This window comes from Acanthochromis polyacanthus, chromosome 5, assembly GCF_021347895.1.
Source record: "Acanthochromis polyacanthus isolate Apoly-LR-REF ecotype Palm Island chromosome 5, KAUST_Apoly_ChrSc, whole genome shotgun sequence".
In the NCBI taxonomy this organism is placed as follows: domain Eukaryota; kingdom Metazoa; phylum Chordata; class Actinopteri; family Pomacentridae; genus Acanthochromis; species Acanthochromis polyacanthus.
Window position 1 is genome coordinate 8231165 of NC_067117.1, and position 14003 is coordinate 8245167.

At 41.2% G+C, this 14003-nt stretch overlaps 1 protein-coding gene across 10 annotated transcripts in view; it reads right to left on the minus strand.

Moving 5' to 3' along the window:
* The window catches only part of LOC110957849 (R3H domain-containing protein 2), a 60507-nt gene extending 46522 nt beyond the window's left edge, over positions 1–13985 (minus strand). For 5 of the 10 annotated variants that reach the window (XM_022204992.2, XM_022204673.2, XM_051948191.1 and 2 more), the window contains exons 1-2: positions 13697–13985; positions 13278–13330 (exon numbers count right to left, since the gene is read on the minus strand). The gene's annotated coding sequence lies outside the window, so the exon portion shown is untranslated. The other 5 variants (XM_051948186.1, XM_051948187.1, XM_051948189.1 and 2 more) reach the window with 5 other exon arrangements.
* Between the last annotated feature and the right edge of the window lie 18 nt (positions 13986–14003).

Below are 14003 nucleotides of genomic sequence, written 5' to 3' on the forward strand. Positions count from 1 at the left end.
CCCTCAACACCCCCATATTTTTCTCTCCTTTTCTCTCACACGACCCCCTTCCTTTCCCCAATTACAAGACCCAATGTATTTACCATTGGGAATTCGCATAAAGACAAATAAAACAGCACAGACGCATAAACACGCATACAAAATACACAGCAGCATCATGGGTTACTTATAGCTGGAGCTCCATCGCACAGACACAACAAACACAAACACACACACGACCAAACAAGGCTTGCAGATGTACACACAGACTTAATGGGGCTTACAAAATCATCAGAATCTGAGTCATTCACACACACACACACACAGTTATTTAAATGTGCAGATTGGCTATGACTTCCCTCACACACTGTCTGACTGCAGACAGTTCTGTTCCACTCCATCCTGATGAGAGCAGTGACTAACTATGAGGTCTGGTGGAGCCGAACCTTGAACTAAACAGATTGAGCTCGCAGACACAAGAACAGGCCTCCAGAATAAGTAAGCAGGCCCCAGCAGATAGACACTGCCCTTTAAACACAGACGTCCATATGCACAATGAGAAGTCTGCATCGATTAGAGGGTATTATTGTTATGTACAGACCCTTCTGTACCAGACTAAGCTAGTTCTACAGGTTGAAGACATTGAGTTATTCAATAAAAATGTACTAAAAGCTAATGGTGACAAACTGCTGCTCAACTACTGTCACTTTAATCAATGGAAAATGCAAACAATGCATCCTGTCTCACAGAAACAGTCTGACATCCTAAAGCACACAGACGAAAATCGTTGGGTTCACAGCCCTTGCAGGCAGATTTATCTTAAGTTGAATAAACATAGGGAAGACAACACTGTTCCCATAATGACAAAGATAAATATTAAAACAAGTGAGAATTTTTCAGCATTACATTTATCCATACTGCCAAATATTCTACTAAAGTCCTGTTGTTTGCCATAATTAAAAATCCTTTTACAAAACTTTTAGACAGACTAAAGCAATATAATTTAGCTTGAGTAAATTAAATTAAGACACATAATTCAGATCTATAGTGAAATTCCTCGGGTTCAGTGTGAGATTCAAGCGTTGTACATCTCAGATCCTCACAGACACAGTACCAGATAATAGACTGTTGGATATTGTTTCCACTCCGTTTCAATTCAGCATGCCAAAGAGGTACATGCCATTTTTGCCAACAGGTGGCAACTACGTGCAGCAAAGGGAATGCACTGAATAAAAATATAAACTCAGCATGCAATATTAATACTTTCGAACATAGCTGAAATATGTTGTTCCATCACACGGCATCTCTACAACAGAACGGACGACATGAAACAACCAAATACACACTATACTGTAAATGATGATGGGCAGAACAAGAGTGGGGTCATATACCAGAAATAGTCAGTCAGATAATAAGTCAAATAATGTCTGCATTTTATGATGTTGATGCTGAAATGTTGTCCCACTCTTCCTGAAGGGCTTGGCAAAGCTGATGGGCATTTTGGAGGACAGGATTGCATAATTCCACATTCATACACACATCGATCGGGAGCATCATGTGGCAGATTGTCTGCTGTACCATGCTGTCTTTAACGATTTCTTAGCCAACAAACAGTGGCGTTGTGAACATTTAAGTCCCTGGCTACAGCCCTATAAGGCATGCCAGTGTGTCTACAGCCAGTTCTTGACTTTCTCTTGTCGTCTGGGCCATTGTGTCATTCTATTTAAACTGGAATTTTAGGGTGGACTTTGGTAGTCTCTGGTAAAAGGAGTGTCTGTTCATTGGTCATGCTATCTGATCATTGTCCTGTAAAACCACACCTGACTAGAGTGCGGATAAAGTCATTGGTCGGGAATTTGTCACAAGTTGACAGCTCAAAAACCTTGGAGAAATTAGATTTTTTTTACTTTTTCCTCCCACATTTGTCTCTGAGATCATGGTGCACATTTTCAGGCAATCACTCCCAGGAGACACTGATAGTGTTGCATTGGAGTGAACACCTGAGGAGTGCCACAACTAGTTGAGAAACAAATGAAAAAGATCTAGAAAGAGGGGTACAGTGCCTTGTTTACCTACGCACAGCTGGCCAATGACAGCATCAAGCCGGTGCGAATGTTGGATTGTGGGTTTTGGAAAATTGTAGGGCTGCAACTAACGATGAATTGATGAGTCCGTGTTCTGTGCTCCGCTCGGACGGTGATTTCTGTTGCACTGCGTGCTCACTTCTGCTTTTGATGACGTATCGTGCTCAGATGATTCACTGATTCATCATTAGTTGCAGCCCTAGAAAATTTTGCATACGTGTTGCTGTCCATGCGTGGTTGGTAGGGTTTCCAGCTGACCAAAATGCAGTTCAGACAGACCCTAAATACACCTTTGTTCTCTGGTATACTTTTCACTTATCAACTGAGAAAAAAATATGGCAAGTCCAGTCTTTCCATACATCAGAAACAAAATTTTAGAAAGGAACCACAAATGTCTCACCGAAAACTGTTAAGAAAAAGCTTAAACCCTTAAAAAATGTTGCTGGTATCCCAATTATATTAACCACAATTTTATTAATAAACAAAGGAAAGTGCAAAACAAGTGTAGAGGAAGATAAGCGAGCACATTGCATATTGCACGAAAACTTGGAATATGTCCTTTTAACCGCAAAATAAATCAATTTCCCACAAATAAAGCAAAAGCAAAACACACGTCCTAAAGCAGTTTAGCAGTAGCAACTTCCTCCCACTTGTTCCTGATATGACAATAAACACAAAGACAACTCAGCATAGTCATTAGTGTTAATTACTAAAAACAAGTTAGTGGAACAAACATTTTCCTGTTCTTTGGCTTAAACAGCTACGCAAACATGATAAGGCAATATCAAACGCATAAAAAGCATATCAATATTTTAAGTCCGCTATCATTTCTGGCCTGATCGAAATAGATCATGAAACTGGAAAAATTACGCAAAACTCATAAGCATGCTGTTGTAGCAGAAATGTAAAGTTCAAAGCTCAGTTGCCAAAATGATTAACCACACTAGGACACAGTTGCAAACTGCCCACTCTTCATAACTGTAGTCTTGAGATCAATACAGGCTCAATCAGTTGCCATGACTGACGCACATGCTGTGGAATAGCCAAGTGTGATGGATGGCCAACTAAAAAGAAAAAACTAAAGGAAATCACACGACAACTGAAGAGGATTTGAGGAACAACTTTAGATGGCTGGGTCAGTGGATTGAATGCTTCCCTGCACACAATATCTGCACTTCTTGAATAAAAGTCTAAAATCAAAACTTTTAATTTGGGGAGGCAACCCAGCTCATGATAACCTCCACATCTGCTCTAACATGACATTATTTTTTTTAGGTACAGTTTGTCTGTTGATGTTAAGTGGCATCAAATCTAGCATTCCTTTGCTCATGAGCTGATCTCTGCCCAAGTGTAAATACTTGGTGACAAACTGAAGTGGGAAGAGATAAGAAAAAGGGGGATAAAATCTTGTGAAATCTAAGCAAAAATGACTTAAGTTTGATGCTAATGGACTCATCAAAATCTGGAATATTTGTAGATAGTAAAAACATATTATATATTGCTCGATATTTTCCCCAAGTCATTCAGCCCAAGTGTGCACAATATTTTCAATCAAGTGTCTAATTCAATGATAAAAGTTAAGTTAAAGTTAGTAAAAGTTAAGTGAGCCATCCCACTGCTGCTATAGTTTTAAAAAAAAACGACAACTGTTTTGCAAGATCCCTTGGTCAGTTATATGCCAGGTAGCTGCATCTGGCTTCTTCATCAAAGCAATGCAATGTCATCCATTAGTCAGTATCCATTTTGTTGGACAGTGACATATATCCCAGATAGATCACAGTATTATAAAGTGCTGTGCAGTGTTTTGGCATCGGAAAGATCCAAACTGAACTTCCTAGATGTCAGGTTTTCAGTGGTGTCTGTAGCAGCACACCCACCCCAAAAAGCTCCTTGTGTTATTTTTTAACACAGTGCTATTTTGGGGTCAGAACACCAGCCTCTTGGCTGAATAGGTTAAAAAATTACCAATAACTGGATGTGTCCAGATGGCAGTCAATGTTCTCCAAGATCTACACAAACACCTCTATTTGCAACAACCACACTTAATGACAGCTGGCTTTCAAGGCTGCCATGCCACAACAACGATGGAGGCTTGAGTGCTGCCAGGCATCTAGCCAATCAACCTGCCAGACCGTCTCCGTTGGGCCAGTGCAAAGGGTGAGCTCTTACAATGTGACTTGTGCACTCCCGAATAGCCAGCAGGAAGACAACATTACCAGTCATTCAGGACTCCATCCTGTAAATATCCAGTTAATTAACACTCAGCTCAGTGTGAGCATACCACCAAGAAATCTATTTCAAATCATTTTCAGAGTTTCACCTCCTTCCTTCGTTCCCCTGGTACCTGAACAGCTAAACACCAAACCCCACTGGCAACAGTTCCACAGGCCAGGGTCTAAAAACCAGATGCAAATCCCAAACATGATCTCATTATTACACACCAGATGAGATCTCTAGTATCCATCACTAAAATGGCACTACAAGCAGAAATGACAGCAACCATAACAGTAAGGCAGGTCATACAGATAAAACATGGCCTGTCCTTTATGCATTAGCACTACAACAGGCATTGGACAACTGCAATGTTCCAAGAATGATGACACCGTGCTAAAATAGAAAAATGGGGTGATGATGACAGGCCTACTGTTGGCTGGACAAGCTATAGGCACAAAATAACATGCACACTGTTCAGATTCTTTGACAGACATGTAAGCTCAACTAAGCAAGGCTAATATACTATATTTGAATACAGTTATGCAGATCCTAATCTAGTCACTAACCTCCTACTTTACATGTTTGGAAAATGACACATAACAGCAAACTCCTATTCAAAAGACACCTACCCAAGTCCATATATCTCCACCAATCCTTCATGAAAATGCTAATGTTACACATCTTTAATTAGGGAGATGTTGGCTCCTTGCATTTAAAATTTGCTCCCATTGTTAAATTCATAGATATTTCATGCATGAGAGAGAGAGTGAGTATGATACTGGAAACACTGCACTGATTAGGAGGTAGCGTTAATTAGAGAAACTGCACATGGCAGCGACTCACTAGATCACGTAGCTGACCTGACAATGGTGGCAGGTCAGTGTTGTGCTGTGCGATGCCATCTGTTTACCTGTAAAAGCCAACCACTCCCAATATTTCTGCCTGTCTAAGGAGAGTCATTTATTTGTCCCCACCTTCTTCAAGTTTTTCTTGCTTCTCTATCCCTCAAATTCCCTATGCATTATCACCACCTTCTAATTCGGCCAGAAAAAAACCACTCCTAAACCTGTTCTGCTAAATATAGCACGTTTGCAAAGGCAATCTATTGGACTCAGTGGCCTCTTACTGACACCTTCTGCTTTCTCTCGGTTGCTCCTTCCATCTCTCTAGAAACCTCATCAACTGAGTATGCCTCCTAACCAGTCTCATCTGAGCCTACATTAAGCAAAATACTGGGCCAGTCAAATTTGCCTTTATCACACCAGCCCAAAAGCAGACTCGGATGCAACTTTTCTCTTTATTTGACCATTTTAAAAAAATGTAATTCACAGTTCAACAGCCACATGCAACTAGCTTGCAAAATACATCCGTTTGCACCACAGTCTTCCAAGTCTGAGGCAACTGAATGATAAAATTACATTAACAAAATGATGCATGCAATATTATGCATTACAACCATAAAAAATGCCAATGGAATACAAGGCAGCAGAAAGTTCAAACGTAGAGAAACATGGAGGTATGAGAATCTAGAAGAAGGGACAAAAAGGATATAAAGTGAGGCTTCATTAGTCAGATAACTTTGAATGCCATTTTTTGTCTTTCACAAATTCAGTCACTAATTTCATCATCCTTTAACCCATAAGAACCCACAATGACACCAGTGTAACAAGCACTTTGAGTGCCCCAGTCTATTCCTTGTAAAGCTTTATGTCTGACCTTAACTCATTAAGTCCTTTAAGGAAAAATGGGTCTGGGTTCTTATGGGTTTATCTACACAAATAAACAAAAAAAGCATAACGTGCTTTTTAGGAAAAATATCCAGGTGAGAAAGTGTAAACCTTTTGACTTAGGCAATTACAGCAGCAGTTTCTTCGAGGTTTGCTATTGATTTTTTTTCCTTCCCTCCTCTCCCTCTCATGCTTCCTCTCTCACATCCTCAGTCTTTTTCCCACGCATTGGCAATTAGTATGCAGGAGTGAGGCTATAGGAGCACCAACTACCTGGGGAGCTGAACTCCACTGTCACAAACAAACAAAAGTACTGGTCATAGTCACAGAAGAAGATGCACACACAGTTTCGTAATGTGAAGGGGTCGACTTCATGATGACAGTCTAGGCTAAGCTAAGCAGTTCGCTTCATTCACTTCAGCTGTACCCGTCTTTTCTTGCTCAAGGAAGGGGTTAATAAGTTGACAAACAGACAACAGGAAGAAAACTGCAGTAGCTCTAGAAATCTGACACCAAATGGGCAGCTTCTATCTATTTTGGGGTTACAGTGGTGGCTTTCTGTCTTCTGTATTTCTGTTAGACAAAAGGGTAGAATCATGGGATCATTGTCATTTTATGAAAATCATGCTACTTGAATTATGGCGCAGCACTTAGGACACTGATTCATGTTGATTTATTACAATGCTGAAAGAGATGCGCACACGTACACAAAGAAGCAGATATTATATAAACAGACCATATCCAGCACAAGACAGATCTGGGCCAAGTGTACAAAAAAGAAGAGAATATAAGGAAGAAGTGATGAGGAGGACTGTGAGTTTGATTTGCTAGAACCTTGAAAACAGTGAAGAGAGGGGAAAGCCAGGTCTTCTAAACCTGAAACAGTGCTCGGGCCATGAGGATGGCTTGCTATTTATAGCAACAGATTTTTATTCAAGAGGGCTCTGCTGTTGTGCTTTCTCTCATGCTTGTGTTGCCTCTCTCTCTCACCTCCTCTATTCTCTCTGTTCCCGCACACCGTGTTCAACACATAAAGGGGGAAAAACGCAGACATGCAGGTATAAATACAAAACACATTTAGATAGGAAAAAGAGTTTTATCATTTCTGGTGCATTCATAAACGTCATAATCGCAACCCGATTCTGCAGCCTCCAGTAAAGAGGGTCAGTGAGGATAAACTCCAGGGTTTCTCAATACAGAACTTTTCAATTGCCTTATGTAAGCCCATAGGTTGTCCTTTTCCCCTGCACCCCTCCCTCCCTCTCTCGATATGACAGTGTTGCAGAGGTACGCCTACTTCTCAGTGACTCTCCACCCCACCAGGCCACCTCCACCGTCCCTCCTCCCACACAGGGACGGTGGAAGGGAATTCCTCATTACCTCAGCATTTGCTTCACTAAACACATTTTGTGTACACCCATACATACATATACCAACATAAACTGACCACAAGGCACAAGAACCAGCACACATTATAGCATCTTACAGTCTGTAATGTGTGAAATCCATCTATGCAAAGTACAGTCAGGATTGTCTTTACAGTTCTGGCACACTGATAAAAAAAAAAAAACAAGTTCCACTTATATAAGTCTGCACAGTATATGAAACAATCTTCCAGTAAAATCTACTATAAGATCTTTGCACGGTTACTGAGGCATAATTAAAAAGATCGCTGCAGGAACTTCACAAAGAGCAATCATGAAATGTGCCACGATAAGAGGTAATTATAACAGAGACAAGGACTGCATTTTAAGTCAAATCTAAAGCTGAAGAACCTACATCTCACCTTCCAATTATTAACACCCACTGACAAAGACACACAGACGCATACATACTCACAGCGCATCCTTACTGTATTTCGAGATCAGCTCTGTGGATCTCCAGCCAAGTCGGATCAGGTGTCTCACAGATAAAAGCACATTATTGCAGGGGAAGCAGCAGGAGAGGCAGCTCTGGATCAAGACAACGCTGGCATTTGTTTTATCTTGCTAAGTAGTACAAATGAATGAAATCCATTTCCTGCAGCATGTAAATAGCGGAGTTTCGGGAGTGTTTAGGTCTCTCACTCCTCAGCTCACTCTACTTTCTTCGTCTTCATGCTTGCTGTGTTCCTGTCTGTAGGTACTACCAGCACCGTTTTCTTAATGGGTTTCATGAAAATGGTCAGAAAACTCTATTTTGACTGCCCCCTTTCTTTTTCTGAATGAAGCACAGGCACAACAGAGAAACCGAAAACCTCGCTTGCTAGCTGGCTCCCTCTCTTCCTTCCACTCTTATGCTATCATGCGCACAGTTTGCACCGCTCCCTTCTGCTCCAGCCCTCCCTTTCGTGTGGATTCTCTCGCTCTCCCTCTTACATATCTTGTTTGCTCTCTGCTTCTGTGAAACAATATAATTGCAATGACAGCCAAACCAGGGCACACAAGAAGCCCAGCTGTCTAAAAGGGCTGCTTGGATCTGCTAGTATGTCACTTGATACAGCAGCAGGGCTCTACAGCGAGAGCTTCCAATAAATAGATGTATCCTTTCACAGCTACAATTTAAGGTTTGGTACTTACTTGCAAAAACAACACTGCCTACATCTGTGGGCAGACAGAGGACACAGTCCAGTCACATGCTAGTCGCCATTCATCACTCTCCATTTTATGGAAATATCTGAAGTCATTCTCCGTAGCCTGTATCTTGACAAACAGAAAGAGCTTAAATGTACTGACAGCTGCTGGTGAAACGGAGCACTGCTGCAATGGTCAGAAAGAAGTAATATAAAGAGGGGATTCTGAAAGGACGATAGTGGTGAGGAGTATTGAAACCACCTCATTATCAAGGAAAAACCTTAATCCCACAAGACAACATATTTGCATATTATTATGGTCTCCCTGCAGCCCCCTAACTGCAAGCAGCAGCTGAAAGATGCAGTGGAAAAGAGGCAGTCAAAAGTTCAGCATCAAAGGAAACATCAGCAGGGAACTTTACATAAGGGCAGGGAAGGTGGGAATCAGTCTGATACATGGTTAAGTTGTTGAGTTGACAGCATGTGGCCAGGTTCTATTGGGAAAAAATAAACAAGCAAATGTGTGGCCAATTTAGGCGGTATTCCAGTTTAAAATTAGATTTAAGCAGCAGGGAACAGGCTAGTCTTTGATATTTCAATCAACAGTTGTGAACATTTTGGCTGTAACTGTCACTGAACTGACCAATAAACTATGCCAACAGCCCACTTTGGGATAACTAGTGGGAAATGTTTGCAAAATAACCATATCAGTGGTGATAATTAGGCTTCTAGGGCTGGACCCGAATATTCGGTCGAGATGGTGGTATCGGAATATTTATTTTGAGATCCGAATATTCAAATTCCCCCACCGCCGTCAGATGATGTCGCACGATCGGTATTCAACTCATGTATTCGGTCGTCATCACCCCGTCAGACGTTATGAACCGAACCGAATATTTGGAGAGTTGTCATTAATCAGACCCAAATATCTGGAGCCCAGAAATTGCTATTCGGGCCAGACACATGGGATACATAGGTATATGTGTGAAGTCCACCATTTACAGCCTGCATCAAAACAGCTGGACCAGTTATTTTCAAGGTGCCCCTTACTGTAGGTGGACAAACTGGAACAGAAAAAACACTGTCCTATTTTCTAGCACTGAAATTGGTCAAGGCTAGCGTACACTAGCGCTTTGTTTTTTCAGGTGATTGTACAGCTGCAGTCCTGTAGCACCAATTGTGTGCATAATCATTAAGGCAGAAGGAAGCATAGTGGTTATCAATTTAAGTCAGAACTCACTTTGAAGAGTGACTATGGTGACTTAAGTTCATTTCTCAAACTTGATATCAAGTCCTAATTGTAAAACACATAAGCTGCTCATTTGCACCAAGTCTCAGTCATTTTTCACGTTTACCATCTTGTGTTTATTCCCCGTTTTAAATCCATTATATCTCTGGTATGACTGCTAGTTGATGGATCTGACTATCAAAATGCAGAAAAACTTTAACCAATTATGCAGTTCACTGTTACACTGAGGTTCTTCTCTAATCTTGTTTTCTCAAAACACTATTTTCAGTTGCTGGGGCCAAATACCAATACAGGATATCGACGCATGACAATCTTTCAATGCTTATTTCCAACAGGCTACACTGCTCTTAACTACTACAATCCAGGACAGACAACAGGCCTACATCCCTATAACACCACCTTAGGTGCTCTGAGTTTTCCCACAATGGCAGTGTTTCATTCATATTACATGGAGTAAAGCTTGGATTTGACTCTTGAAGATGGATAGGGCAATGCTCTCCTCCTGCTTTTAGACAGAGTTTTTCTGTTTACGTATTAGCCCAAGTTCATATCAACAGTCTCTGTTTATTATGTTTTTGAATATATAGTGGATTTCACTTTAACTTTCACACAATCAATATAAAGGTAGTTTTATAGCCGAGTGGTTAGCACTGTGTCCACACAACAGTTGAGATATGTGGACCCTGAACAAAATAAGCCGGCAGAGACAAAAGACAGATGCTTAGCACAGAATTGGTTTTCTAACCTTACTTAGCTACTTAAGACACAAAATCAACCAATGACTCTGCAATCCTTAGCATGGGCTTGGAAAAAGGTCCGTCTCAGGTTGACCGCATGACTGGGATAAAGGGGATGGCATGCACTAATGCCACCTAATGCGCCAAAACAAGTACAGCCACTTCTTCTGCACACTGAGCAGCCAGGTAGCTTCTTTTCCAGGACAGCAAAAGTGTGGCTTAGATAGACGGAAAGGGAAAGGGGAGGAGCTCAGCAAAGATCAGGAGCCAACAACACCGTTAACACAATCACCTAAAGAGGTGTTGCAGCTTCTGCATGCAACAAACAGCTGAGGAAAATCTATCAAGATACACCAGGAACAGGACAAAACAGACTGTTACTGAAAACAACTTAACATGAACATAACCAGCTTCCTGCTAACTTATTCTACATGGATTAAGTGACGCTCCCTATGGGTCCAATCTTTTAATAAATAAAGCTACACATACACCAAGGCAAGCCATTGGATACTCATTCAATTTATCTGCAAAAAAACACCTCAAAAACAGTTTTGAACTATGCAGCAATGGCACTGAAGTCAGTCAGGCTAATATACCCAATCAGAGATCAGGATTACGGCCACACCAGTCACCTCCATTTTGCTTTAATCAATAATTTACATGAAGGCTACCAATAAAGAACCGATGTTGAAAAAGAAGACTGACACTAAAAGGGGAAGGCATCGCAAGAAAAGGAGCTCCGAAAACAAAAAGAACAGGAAAAGAAGAGGGCACATATAACGATGGAGAGAGAGCGAGAGAAACAGAAGCAGGAGTGGTTAAGAGAAGAGACAGATAGAAGCAGCAGCAGCAACAGCACCACGCTTGGTGCTCTGGCAGAGATCTATAAATAGCTCTTCAAATCTCTCTAGAAAAAGCCACTCTTCTACTTATGCTGCTGCAAACAGAGATTCAGAGACAGAAGCAGATATGGATACCTGGCTGACAAATAAACAGATATCACATCTGACTGAATAATAGCCGCCTGTTTTAAAATCAGTGCATGAAGTACAACATTAAAAACACTTACACTGACCAACTTGGCTTTTGTAATTATTTGATAATATGAAAATGAATGCAGTAAAAGCAAAGAGGTTACCTCCGACACACAAAATCACTACTAAATGTCCTACTGGTGTATAAAAAAAAAAGATGCATTTAAAGGCATGCATCCTGCAAGGAAAAATAGACAAACATATTAGGTCTTGCTACTTTGTCAAACAAAAACATGAGTTTCTCACTGTTATTAACCAGCAAAACAATTTAATGATGCTTCACAATTTGCCAAGTAATGTCAAAGGCCTTGTAATGCATAAAGATCTGCAGCTGGCTGGGTGTAAGGGGGGAAATACTTTGCAAGAAGGCAAGATCCTCCATCTTTCTCTTTGGTGGCCTTAGCAACAGTAGACTGTTGATTCAATGACTCACCTCCACCAGATCTTACTATGGATAAACCTTTTCTCAATGTTACTATCCTTTCACCAGCAACTCAACTCAGTGTTGCCATGGAAAGACATGTTTCCCAATGCACAAATTTAGAGGAAAAACCTGCAATGATGCAAAAAAGGAGCAGTGAGTCTATCCATGCTTTCAACCATAAACATTGATGTTGTTCTACAGGGGTATCTCCTTAAGCTGTCGTTTATTTTACTCAATCCATAAAGGAAGGGACTAATTGTGATATTTTCATGACAATCTCAACATCAAACATGACTATGTTGGCAGTCCCTGCCCGTCACTTTCCAGTTCTCATCACCACATGACTGGCCAAAGCAAACTGATGTGAGAATTTTTGTTTTCAGACACACATGCCGTTTTCCCAGAGCAGATGTTGGAATCACAGCTCTGACAGTCTGTGCTGTGATCCCAACCAGTTTGTCACAACAGTCTTGCTATCTATTTTCAGAATGAGTGTCAGAAAGTGGAGCGAAACCCAAGAAACAGAGCACAATGGCCATTTGTCAAGTATTTCTTAACAAACCCCATTTCTTCATGAATCCTCCTCAACAGCGTGCTATACTGTCTGGAACACAAACCAGTGACAAGCTCAATTCTGATTCATCTCTGTGAATTTAATGGAGAATTTCCTCTCAGTGAGCTATGGCCTGACACTGACTGAAAGCAAGCAAACATAGCAATGCATTAAACAAAATATAAACTTTAAAGCTATAATCCAAAGAACAACACTTAGTACTGCAGTATAACGGTGTGCAGCTTTTTCAATCAGCTTACTTGAATTCTGCCTGGCAGTCAAATTGCCACTTAATTGTCAATGCAAACTATGAATTTGCAACTTCAGATTAATTTGTTGTTACATCTTGTTTTCTGGTTTGAAACCATCAGTGGATGCACGAAAATACACCCGTCAGGGAGTGCTGGAATAAATAACACCTTGTTGTCACCATCCAATGTTTGCTTTTAGCATGACTGCAAAGCACAGCTACAAACGACTCCTAGCTTCTCCATTCTGATTCATTCAAATAACTAATCACTTAATTCACAATCACTATAGTCTCACGTACAGCCACAGAGTTTCAGCTACGATGAGAAGCATAAAATGTTAACATGGCCATCTCGTGTTTGGCATGGAGAACGCGGACTTTAAAGATGGTGCTTCACGCTACGTTACATATCTGACTAAAGACAGTGGATAATCGATTATAAGTTATCTCAAGTCATCTTCGCGGGGGAGCTTACAGTTTTGCTGATCGTATGTCTTGAGTCCGTGTGGAGAATCCTTCAAGTTGTGTCTGTAGAGAACAGATGGCAGTATGGTCAGAGTCGTGGCTGTGCAGTTCACTGAGAATATTAGCTTGCCCACACGCTAACAATAGCTAGCTCACGGTATTAGCTTGCTTCCTCCAGCGAGTATAATTAGCCACCTACAGCACCTAGCCACCTAGCTAATGTTAGCCCGCTAGCTAGCCTTTTCTTTTCAGTGAAAGCTAGCTGCCCAGCGTACACAAAAACATGCACTGATATTACAACTGGTTACCCAACAAAAAGCCACACGTTTATATCAAAGCGAACCTCCTTACAAAGCTCTACCAGCACTGTCGGGTCTCAAAATAGGAGGTGCTAGCTGGTACGATTTGCTAGCCTTCCGAATGACTTACCAATGCTAATATAATGGTGCTGCTAGCTTGAGTTGGTTCACTGCGACCCCGACTGTCAAAATAGCGCCGCGTGAGGGGAGAGCGGCATGAACGCTAATGATAGACAGCAAAGCGCAGAAGAACGAGGCAGTCGGATCCGTCACTGCAATGCCGCGAAATAACAACAAAACGCCAAAGAACAAAAGGACACAAATTAAAGAAAAAGAAACAAAACGCAATTCCCCCTTCTCGGCTCCGGCTTGTGTGTGTGTGTGTCAGCGTCACTTTTTTCCCCTCACCGACAGTTTACGTCAGCGGCGTACTTCAC